General features: G+C 30.3%; 1 protein-coding gene and 1 long non-coding RNA gene across 4 annotated transcripts in view; both read left to right on the top strand.

Annotated features, from left to right (window-relative positions):
• LOC110006830 (uncharacterized) overlaps window positions 1-7,680 on the top strand; it is a 79,545-nt gene extending 71,865 nt beyond the window's left edge. For all 3 annotated transcript variants that reach the window (XR_016051489.1, XR_016051495.1, XR_016051493.1), the window contains one exon: window positions 6,734-7,680. The gene's annotated coding sequence lies outside the window, so the exon portion shown is untranslated. The remainder of the gene's footprint in view (window positions 1-6,733) is intronic.
• A 1,792-nt stretch (window positions 7,681-9,472) lies between these two features.
• Window positions 9,473-11,065, top strand: LOC148782937 (uncharacterized). The gene is made up of 2 exons (XR_016051488.1): window positions 9,473-9,567; window positions 10,675-11,065. It is a non-coding gene; the product is annotated as an uncharacterized LOC148782937 (long non-coding RNA).
• Window positions 11,066-13,000: the final 1,935 nt, after the last annotated feature.

Here is a 13,000-nt window from a genome sequence, read left to right as displayed (position 1 = left end):
ATCATCGAATGTGACGCCTCTGATAAAGGACTTGGAGGTATTTTAAAACAACAAATTGATTCCAAAGAACAATTATTACGCTATATATATATATATATATATATATATATATATATATATATATATATAGTGTACATATGTACGATATGTATATACTGATATGTTTTTGCGTGTATGTATAAACTTCTTATCAGTTATATATACACTGCTATACGCACGTACATGCACCCTTACGCATTGATAGTGCATACGTACATTTCTATATACACCGATATGTATGACCATATGGACACTTCTTATCTGTTTATACAGTTATTAGTGTTTATGTACACTGATATGTATATACTCACACTCATGTGCATATTTGTATTGGATTTATATATACACTAATATATAAGACCATATGTGTACTTATTATCCGTGATTTATATATTTATTAGCTCAATTTGTATACGTATTGATATATATTAATATATACCATTCTTTTCAGAGTATATATATATATACTGATGCATATAATAAGCTATATATACAATTATTAGTATGTAAAAATACATTGATATGTGTGTGTGTGTGATGTCTGTATTTATACGATGTGTATATATGGATTTGTGTGTATGTGTAAAGTGCATTACTGTATATATACAGTACATTAATATATACATTAATGTATATGACCATATATATACTTATTATTAGTATAAACCTTTATTAACATATATGTACATTGATTTATATACTACACACACTCACAGTCACACTCACTCTCACCCTCACCCTCACCCTCACCCTCACCCTCACCCTCACACTCACACTCACTCACTCATACACACACACACTCACACTCACACTTGCACTCGCACTCTTACTCTTACTCCCACTCGCACTCGCACTCTGACACTGACACCTACACACACTCACACTCACACTCACAAATATATATACTATCGCTTGTAATCTGATATGCAATTGCGAAATTCCTTATTACTTTGTATAGAATTACGCATAAGATTGGGTTTCTTCTCTTGATGAATTGGGTATGTTGAATGCCCTATTGTGATAGTCCATGTAAATTTTTTATCTTATTTGTACTTGTTTTTTATTATTATTGATAAGCTTCATCTTCATTGAGTTTTCTTGTAAATCAACACGCACGAAAGCAACTTATCATAGAGGCGGATCTTTTTATGTTATTCGATATTTGAGATCTTGATATTGCAAGCTTGATTTGCTTGAAGGTTCTTTCTTCTCTATTATAGTATTGCTCTTGCTTCATTCATGCAAATATAGTGTGAATTTTCTAGGGCTTTACTTGTGGTTTGCAATTTTATTAAGTAAATTTTTCTTAACACACACACTCTTGCTTCTTTCATGCAAATATGGAGTTAATTTTCTGGAGCTTTACTTGTGTTTTGCAATTTTATTAACTTTTTCTTTACACACACGCGCGCACATGCACCACACACACACTCACACTCACACTCACTCTCACACTCACACTCACTCTCACACTCACACTCACACTCACACTCACACTCACACTAATGTATAGGAATGGGTTTATATATACACTAATATATAAGACCATGTATATACGTATTATCAGTGATATATACAGTTATCAGCTCTATATGTTTACGTATTGATGTATATAAGCATAGAATACATTAGTTATCGACTATATATACAATTACTAGTGTGTGAAAAATACATTGATGTGTGTGTGATGTCTGTATATATACAATGTGTATACACGGATTTCTGTGTATGTGTAAAGTACATAACTGTATATATACAGTGTATTAATATTTACTTTTATGAAAATACTGTTAATGGCACAAATTAAAGCTCAAAGCATAATTTTTTACTGATAAATAAGAAGCAAAGAGTGTGACTACAGGGCCAAGGAATCAATATTTTATTTTTGATTGTGTAAACTGTAAACTTACAAGAGCAAGCAATTGTACATATAGGATTAGTTCCCCAAACTTAATCCTTCTGCTCTGTTTCCTCAAGAAAATGAAAAGCCCTCTTCAAACTATTCCAAATCAGAGAGAAAAACCCCTTTCAAACTATCCCAAATCAGCATTCCATCTTCCTAAATCAGCATCCCATTTTCCTTTTCTCTCTCTAAAAATCAGTTAAGGCCTCTTCCATTGGGGTTCTTTCTTTTCTCTCTCTAAAAATCACTTAGGGCCCCTTCCATTAGGGTTTGTGAAAACCATTTTCTTCTTCCTTCTTCTCGCTATAAACCCTAATGGCTATGAGCCGAGCCCTATTTTCTTCTCTTCCTTTCCTTCGTCGTTCTTCCTTCTTCTCTCTACACAGTAAACATAGATGTAAATCCCAAATTTATATGAACTTCTTTCAACTAAAGAAATTTATAAAACTTTAACCATAGTTATGGAGTGACCATAGTCACCATACCATAATTAAATAACTGTCGTGAGAAAACAAAAATCGTGTATTTATTTTTTGGTACCTGCTAAGTAAGAGTTATGTTTAAGTATTTAATAAATAATTTATGGTATATTTGTCACCATACCATATTTAAAGTATTTCAATGAATAAATTTATATAGTATATTTGTTTTTGTATGTAATAAGTACGTGTGATGTTTTTTAAAGTATTTAATGGGTAGATTTATATAGTACTTTTTTTGGTATATACTAATTAATTATATATTTAATATTGGATGAGAGTCACAAGACATCTAAATTAATTGACTTAATTATATTGGTCTAGTAAAGTTTCTATAGATGAATTAGTAATTGATGGCTTTGACATAATTTTTATTTTTTAGAATTTCAAAATTTCTAATATGATAAATTTATCCGATTTGTTTACTTCGATTTTTTGAGCCTAATCCGATATATTAGCGATATCTTTATATGAAGTATTTTTGCCAATCCGTATTTTTTATCCAATTTTTTCATCCGATTTTCAAAATAAAAATGATTTGTTTCCGATATGTATATACTGATATGTTTATGCGTGTATGTATAAACTTGCTATCAGTCATGTACACACTGATATGTGCACGCACATGCACCCTTGCGCATTGACAGTGCATACAAACATTTCTATATACACTGATATAAATGACCATATAGACACTTATTATCAGTTTATACAGTTATTAGTGTACATGTACACTGAAATATATATACGCACACTCATATGCATATCTATAAAAGGTTTATATATACACTGATGTATAAGACACATGTATATATAAAAGGTTTATATATACACTGATGTATAAGACACATGTATATACTTATTATCAGTGATATGTACAGTATTGAGCTCAATTTGTGTACGTATTGATTTAAAACAATATATGCCATTATGTTCAGTGTATATATTTATACTAAAGCATATAACCACACAAAACATAGGTTATTTGTTTTATATACAGTTATTAGTTTGTAAAAAATACATTGATATGTATGTGTGATGTCTGTATATATACGATGTGTATATACTGATATGTGTGAATGTGTATGTACAAAGTGCATAACTGTATATATACAATGCAATAATGTATACATTTTTATATACATTGACATATATGACGATATATATACTATTTATCCGTTTATACCGTTATTAACGCATATGTATATTGATTTATAAGCTACACACACTCTCACACTCACACTCATCCGTACACTCACACTCACACTCACACACTCACTCACATACACACACACACACACTGACACTCACACTCACACTCACACTCACACTCACACTCACACTCACACTCACACTCACACACTCACTCACATACACACACACACACTGACACTGACACTGACACTGACACTGACACTCACACTCACACTCACACTCACTCACACTCACACTCACATTCACATTGACACTGACACTGACACTCATACTGACACTCACACTCACACTCACACTTACACTCACACACACTCACACTCACACTAACACTCACACTCACACTCACATTCACACGTACACTCACACTCGTACTCACTCACATACACTCACACTTACACACACACACACTCACATTCACACTCACAGATATTTATACTACACATATTTGCATGTTGTGTATGGACTGATGTGTGTATATATACGATATGTATATATTAATAGATTTATGCCTGTTTTTGCGATCTTGATCTTGAAAGCTTGATTTGTTTAATGGTTCGTTCTTCTTTAGTATAGTACTTCTTCTTTCATGCAAATATGAAGTGAATTTTCTGGAGCTTTACTTGTGGTTTGCAATTTTATTATGTAACTTTTCTTAACACACACACTCTTGCTTCTTTTATGCAAATATGGAGTGAATTTTTTGGAGCTTTACTTGTTGTTTCCAATTTCTTTAAGTAACTTGTTCTTAACACACACACACACAGTCACACTCACACACACACTCACACGCCCACACTCACACTCACACTCACACTCACACTCACACACACTCGCACTCACTCACACACTCACACTCACGATCACAATAACTATCATAGTCACACACACTCACACTCACACATTCACACACACTCACACTCACAACTCACACTCACACTCACACACACTCACATTCACACTCACACTCACAAACTCACATACACACACACACTCACGCTCACACTCACACTTACGCTCACACACACTCACACTCACACTCACACTCACGCTCACACACTCGCTCACACACTCACTCACACATACTCACACATTCACACTCACATTCACACTCGCACTCACACACTTTCACACTTACACACACACACTCATACACACTAACACATACTCACACAGACTACACTCACACTCACACGCACACTCACACTCACAGATATATGCTACACATATATGCGTGTTGTGTGTGTATATATATGATATGTATATACTGATATGTTTATGCGTGTATGTATACAATTGCTTGCTCTCAATTATATATAGCTATTAATGTATATATACGCATGCACATGCACCCTTACACGTTGATAGGTGCATATATATTGTGTATGTATACGCTAATACATACATTCTATAAACACAAATATGTATGACCTTATAGACACTTATTTGCAATTTATATTTATATATGGTGTTCATATATTCTATATGTATATGCTGATATGTTTATGCATGTATATTTAAATTTGCTATTGGTTATATATACACTAATATGCACACGCACATGCACCTTTGCACATTGATTGTGTATATATATTTCTATATATAATATATGTGACCATATACACTTATTATTAATTTATACAGTTATTAGTGCATATGTACACTGAATTGTATATGCGCACTCATATGCATATGTATAATGGGTTTATATGTACAATTATATATAAGACCATGTATGTACTTATTATTTGTGATATATACAGTTATTAGCTCAATTTATGTACATGTTGATGTATAGCAATATATAACAATGTTCTCAGCGTATATATAGGGTGCAGTTTGCATACAGATGCATTCGTAGGTGTAGAGGTTGGGTGCACCTTCAAATTTTATCATGGTATATAATTTTGATGTAAAATGTTCTTAGGATTTTCTCAAAATCTATTTTTACATCTTATTATAAAATTTTAAATTTCAAAGATTGGTTAAAATCAAGTAGATCTATAAACATATGAAAATCTTGAGAATGGACGGTGTATATAATATGTTGTAAAATGCACTATTTCTGAGACTTAAAATCTTTTTATTTTTCATTGTCATACATCTCGATGTCGAGATGATCAATCAAAGAGTTTTTCAACATTAAAACTACATTTTCCGATGTATTTTTGCAGGGTATCCATAATTCTACATTATAAGGTAGCATCCTTATGTAAACATTTTTCGTGTGTGTGTATATATATATATATATATATATATATATATATATATATATATATATATATATATATATATATATATATATATATATATATTGATGCTTATAACTATACAATACATTAGTTATCAGCAATATATACAGTTATTTGTGTGTAAAAAAATACATTGATATGTGTGTGTGTGTGTGTGTGTATGTGTGATGTTTGAATATATACAAAGTGTATATACAGATATGTGTGTGTGCAAAGTGTATAATTGTATATATACAGTGCATTAATATATACATTTCTATATACATTGATGTAAATGATCATATATACACTTATTTTCAATTTATACATGTATTAACGTATATGTAACGTATATGTACACTGATCTATATATATTGATGTAAATGGCCATATATACACTTATTTTCAATTTATACTTGTATTAACGTATATGTACACTGATCTATATACATTGATGTAAATGGCCATATATACACTTATTTTCAATTTATACATGTATTAACGTATATATACACTAATTTATATACTACACACACTCACACTTACAAACACATACATAGTCACAAACATATATACTAATATGCTCACGTACATGCACCCTTACGCATTGATAATACATATAGACACTTTTTCTCAGTTTTTACAGTTTTTAGCGTATGTATACATTGATATGTATATGAATGCATAGGTGGCTGTTGCATCCAGTAACGTGAATTAACCGATCCCCCTACTCATTTTTTATTATTTTCCTCACAATTCTTTCCATTCGAATCATTATCTTCCCTTTGAATGACTTTTCCTTGCATATACAATTTTTCAAACTGTGATAAAATCGGGCATTAAAGCTGGAGATTATTTCATCTGGCCAGTGTTTCAAAAAGCGCTAAGTGGGTCCTAAGCGGGCGTCCAGAACCTGGGCAGCCCAATCGAATCCAAAAGGATGCCCAGTCAAAGATGATTCTAAGGACTCAAATTTTTTTAAAAAACCTCCCAATAGATTTATAAAACATCAAAACGTAAATCTAATGTCAATGGGTGATGTTTTGATCAATTTTTGTATGTGATGTCTGTATATATATGTGATGTCTGTATATATACGATGTGTATATACTGATATGTGTGTATGTGTAAAGTTCATTATTGTATGTATATAGTGCATTAATATATACATTTCTTTAATGTATATGATTAGATATACAACTGTGTTGGTTATAGTATAAGTAGTCGAACGGTGGGTGGGGCCTAGGGAGTATTAGACCTTGTATATATGAGAGCTGGCCATGTGAAAGAGGTGCTCATACATCATATAGTAGTAGCGAGGAGTCGAACTGCTGCCATATCGTTGTGTTATGGATGAGTGGCCAGATCTTCCAGTTGCGACTAGTAGTTCTACTATATATGCTGGTGAAAGGGAGAGAAGAGAGGAGCTGGCGGGGTTCCACCAAGCTATACACTGCGGGGATGGGACTATGTTGAAGCTTCCGGGGGTTGCTTGATGTTAAATAGTAGGGTTTGCAAAAAATTATCGAAGTCTAGTTTTGGAGGTTTTGTGGGTTGTTTGATGTTAGGTAATAGGGTTTGCAAAAAATCAATCAAAGTTTAGGAGGTTTTGTAGGTTGTTTGATGTTAGGTTTTAGGGTCATCGTGGGTTGTTTGATATTAGGTTTTAGGGTCTTCAGAAAATGGTCAAGTCTAGTTTTGGGGCTTTTATGGGTTGTTTGATTTTGAGTTTTAAGGTCTGCAAACAATCAGCGACAATGAAATCTGGGTCTAGAAGATTTGCAGAGTTGGGTTTGATTTGAATGGTTTGCAAAAAGGACGGTTTAGATTGAGAGAGAGGGGGACTTAAGGGGAGAGAGAGAAATGGACATGGGGAGAGAGCAGTGTTCGCAAAATCGAACCGGAACAGTTAACCGAACACGGGGTCGGACTGGTTTCAACCGGAACCGAACTAACCGGGGCGATTAACTGGACTAACCGGTCAAGTAAATTTTTTTTAAAAAAAAATGGGTCCAAAATTCTCATAAAAATAAAATAAAAAATAGAAATACTTAGATTAAGTGTATAATATCTTATTCCATATATTTATCTTACAAGAAAAATTGAAACAATTTTTTATAAATTAATATTTGAATACTATAGTCATGTACATAAAAATATCTTAGAATATTTTTGGAAGATATTTTTGTCATGTAACATCTTCTTCCAAGAATTAACATATTCATTCCAAACCTTACATGAAAAACTTTCTAGTTTCTTTTGTACAAAAATTACTCACATTAGGAATGAAAGTTTATGCACTTTTTTGTAAATAACAAAAATAGCTTGATGCTATTAAATCAAAAAAAATATATCAACTAATTAAGACAAGAAATAGAAATGACATCTTCCATATAGTTAGCTAACGCATAATTCATCCAATACTTTTTCGATAAAGTTAAATAAGGCATACTTCACAAAAAGTACATCTCATGACATGCAACAAATCGAAAAATCAATGAACAATTGTTCTTATATGTTCTTCTTATAGGTATCTACCATATCCATATCAGTGTGTTTTGCATTGATTTTATCAAAAAATGAGAACAATAGAACAAATAATTTGATCAAAAAATAATTTTATTAAACAAAATAGAAAAACATTTCCCATATTTATCATACAACATAATTTTATTACAAAACCATAATTTTATCAAAAAATAATTTTACTAAGCAAAATGGAAAACCTCTTCTCATATTTATTATAAAATATAATTTAATTAAAAAAAACAATAATTTTATCAAACATAATAATTTTGTTAAGCAAAATAGAAAACGGGTTCTCATATTCATCAATAAATATAATTTTTTATTAAAAATATAAAATTATTTAAAAGATAAATTTATTAAGCAATATAGAAAAAACTTCCCATATTGATAAAAAAATATAATTTTACTAAGCAAAATGAATTTTCTTTTAGAAAAATCAATTTCTCAAAATATGAGGGATGACTTGAAATTGAGATCACCTTTGTAAAACACTCTCTCTCTCTCTCTCTCTCTCTCTCTCTCTCTCTCTCTCTCTCTCTCTCTCTCTCTCTAGCCAGAGTCGCCAACACACAGATAACGATCTAACCAGCCTGTTCCGATTCTAATAGGCCGGTTTTGCAAACACTAAGAGAGAGAGGGGACGTGAAAATATTTGTAGCTTATCACCTTAATTTTTTTTACCTTGAAAATTATTTAATAATTAAAAAAGTATAAAATGAGACTATTTACCTTAGATACAAGGTCATCACATTGATCTTGACCATTGGATTTGAAATTGAATCGTTGCACCAAAACCGGCTACTAAGTAGACCACCAAAATCGGCCCTAGCCGGAGTCGCCAACACACCGATAACGATCTAACCAGCCGGTTCCGATTCTAATAGGCCGGTTTTGCAAACACTAAGAGAGAGAGGGGACGTGAAAATATTTGTAGCTTATCACCTTAATTTTTTTTAACTTGAAAATCATTTAATAATTGAAAAAGTATAAAATGAGACTATTTACCTTAGATACAAGGTCATCACATTGATCTTGACCATTGGATTTGAAATTGAATCGTTGCAATTACTCCATTGACTAAGCTCAAACTTTAAAAGAAATTTTATTGAACTTTGTGACAGATTCAAATTTCACATCAAATGGTTGTAAGGAGTTGTGACCACTTGTATCAAAGGTAAATGGTATCATTCTATATGATCCCTGATTTTTTTTTTGAAATTTTATTTATTGATTTTTATACATACAATTTTTTTTGAAGTTTTATTTATTGATTTTATTCATCTATGTAAGTACGAAAAAATTCAATTTCTCCTCAATGTGAAGTATTACAAAATTCAAAATTCACTTTGGTGATTTTATAATTTTTTTGGTTTGCTTTTGGATATTTTATCCTAGCACTTCATATGAATAGAATTTATTTATAATGTCATCATCAACTTTACGTGTTCTAATATATATTTATCATTTCTTTCTCAACAGTATATTTTATTTATTATCAATATATTCAAATTTCAATTTCTCCCTAGTGTGAAGTATTACAAAATTCAAATTTCACTTTGGTCATTTTTTAGAGGTATTTTGGTCATTTTATATTTTGAAAAATATTTGTTATATATTTTTTGATTGTGCACCCTATACACATTTCTAAAATTTTATTATGATCCGATATCTAAAATATATATTAAAATTCATATAGTGATATGCATTCTAAGCCACATGATGAAGATTCACTTGTTAGGATTCTATCTAAAAAGCTAACAATAGCTGGACAACTATAATGAATAGTAATATAGGTGGAATCCCAACCGTCAGATCTTCATCGAGTGATTCAAAATACATATCACTAGTTTAATTTTAATTTTAACTTTTTTTTATATAAATCTGATTAAGATTAAAGTTTGGGTGTACATACCTAACACTCTTGCGTACTATATAAAAATATTAAAAAATTATTTTCAATAATTTAAAATGATCAAATTAACCCCATTATTTTTTATGGGTATTTTGGTCATTTTATATTTCGAAAATATTTTTAATATATTTTTTAATTGTGCGCCCTATCTTTTAGTACACACTTTTCAAATTTCATTATGATCTGATTTCCAAAAAAATATTAAAATTCATATAGTGATATGCATTTTGAACCACATAATGAAGATCTAACGGTTGGATTCCACCCATATTATTATTCAGTATAGCTGCCCAGTTATTGTAAGGTTACTCGTATATTATAGCCTGATTTTATCGTGGTTCTCTTCTTTTCTTTTTTTTGAGTAATTAGGTGAATTTTCATTCTTCCAATGATGGATTTCTCGAGAAAGAGTTGCTGTGAGGCTCAACTCCCTAGGATTTATCGATGAAAGTTGAAAAGAAACCTTGGTGAGAAATTAAAAGTATTATGGAGTTGTTCCAGTAGTTAAAAAACTCTAAGCTGATTTTGGTTATTGTAAGAGCAGAGATTAATAATAGTAGAACGCAGTAGTTTCTCAAATATTTAAAAAAACGTATTGGGGGAATAGGCCAAAGAAGTATGGTATGGTGTTGGGTGTATACATATTTTTCCCTTGTTTATAGGTATAAGACATCGGGAATACAATTGAATTCCAAAAAATGACAGTTGAATTTGGAGAGCAAATTTCGTCATTGATTCTAAAATTTCAGAAAGAAGAAAATAAGAGATATTTGTAAAGAGCAAAATGGGAAAGTAAAATTTATACTTAGTCATTTTTTAAGTCAAGTTCCATTGTTTTTTAGTGTATTTTAATTTTATATGTTCTCAAGTTCCATTTTTTTAGTGTATTTTAATTTTATATGTTCTTATATATATCAAGTTAAGTTTATATTTGGTGCGTCCAGAGTTTTACTACCATGCACCTAAAAAAATATTGAAAAAATAATTTAAAATAAATAAAATTGTCAAACTATCCCTTGATACACCAAATTTGAGCTTAAAGATACTCTTTCTAAAAAAATGGGATTTAAATATAAAGTTTTATATATATATATATATATATATATAAGCATTTAGATCTGGCTGCTTAGAAATTAGACAGGTTGCATTCAATCTTAGATCCTTTTTTTTAGGGAAATTTACCAATATTTTCCTCATTTTGTTAAATTAAAAAATGTACCCAATATTTTATTTTTTTATGTTCTAGTCCCAATTTTGAGAGCAACTATTATATTTTAATTTTATTTTTTTATAGAAGTAAACTAAAATTTTGGATGTCCATACTTCTTACACACCTACCTATAAAAATAATTTAAAATAATTAAAATGACCAAAATAACAAAAATATCCCCAAAACTTTTGGGAATATCTTGATCAATTTATTTTATATAATTATTTTACTTCATTTTATTTTATTTTGCAAACTTCTGATGGCAAAAAGTATGAACACCCAAAACCTAAGATTAATTCAAGGTATAGAACAAAAAAGATAAAACTAAAATGCTAGACACACTACGAAAGTGAGAAGCAAGCATAAAATACGAAGTATAGGGGATTTTTTAAAAAAATTAATAAAAGATAATTTACGTAAACAATCAAATTCGAGCCTCTCTAAAAAATTTCAGTAGAAGAGGTTGTTTTGATGCCTAAATATCCTCAAATTGATCATCTCGACATCAAGGTGCATGGACATGAGATAAAAATGAATTTCAAGTTTTGGAAGTAGTGTATTTTGTAATGCATTTTTTACCATCAAGTTTAAAGATTTTCACTATTTTTTAAGCTTTAAACTTTATAAATAAAGCTAAAAACATATTTTAAGGCTATCAGAAAAATTTCTAGTATTAAAACTACATTTTTCGACACTATTTGAAAGCAGGCTCTAATTTGATTGCTCAGAGCCTAGGCTCTATACAAACCGCACCCTTTTTTTTATGGGCATGTGTATATAATAGTTATTTTATTCTTTTGAGGTTGGTCGTTAGATTGAGAAGGTCACATGCCAAAATCTAGTCTTAAAAATGACCAAAGTTTTTAACCGAGGAGCATATCCCAAAGGGAGAGTGAAATCTTTTTCATCATTTAAAAGCCTGAAAAGGAAAAAAATTTTTATGACACATTATATTGTAGATACAAGACGCCTCAAAAATCTACTGGAAAATAATTGATCATTTCAAGTCCTAAAAATAATAGAAAAACGTAAATTTTCAAATCCTAAAAATAATACATAATAGATTATCTAAATCGTCAATTTTCAAGATTCTCAAATACTTATAAACATACTTGATCTGCACCATTTTATAAGAAATCTCATGTAAAATAAAATTTTATATCATTTTTGAAATTTTCGACAACAAAATCAAATCTTTGGACAAGATTTGAAAATGCAAATTACTTAAATAGACTATCTAAATTGCCCATTTTCAAGATTCTTTATAAATATACTTGATCTGCACCATTTTATAAGAAATCTCATGTAAAATAAAATTTTATTTCATTGTTGAAATTTTCGACAAAAGTACATCTTTGGACAAGATTTGGAGGTGCAAATTACTTAAATTTTCTAAGGTCGATGCCTTCTACAAACCACACCAATTCAAAACGAAGTCCAATGAACGCCAAAAGATTTCCTACTCCTGCAGGAATATACTATCCA

Source organism: Amborella trichopoda, chromosome 3 (assembly GCF_054954075.1).
Source record: "Amborella trichopoda isolate Santa Cruz 75 chromosome 3, AtrichopodaSantaCruz75HAP2 v2.0, whole genome shotgun sequence".
In the NCBI taxonomy this organism is placed as follows: domain Eukaryota; kingdom Viridiplantae; phylum Streptophyta; class Magnoliopsida; order Amborellales; family Amborellaceae; genus Amborella; species Amborella trichopoda.
This window is presented reverse-complemented; position numbering and strand designations above follow the sequence as displayed.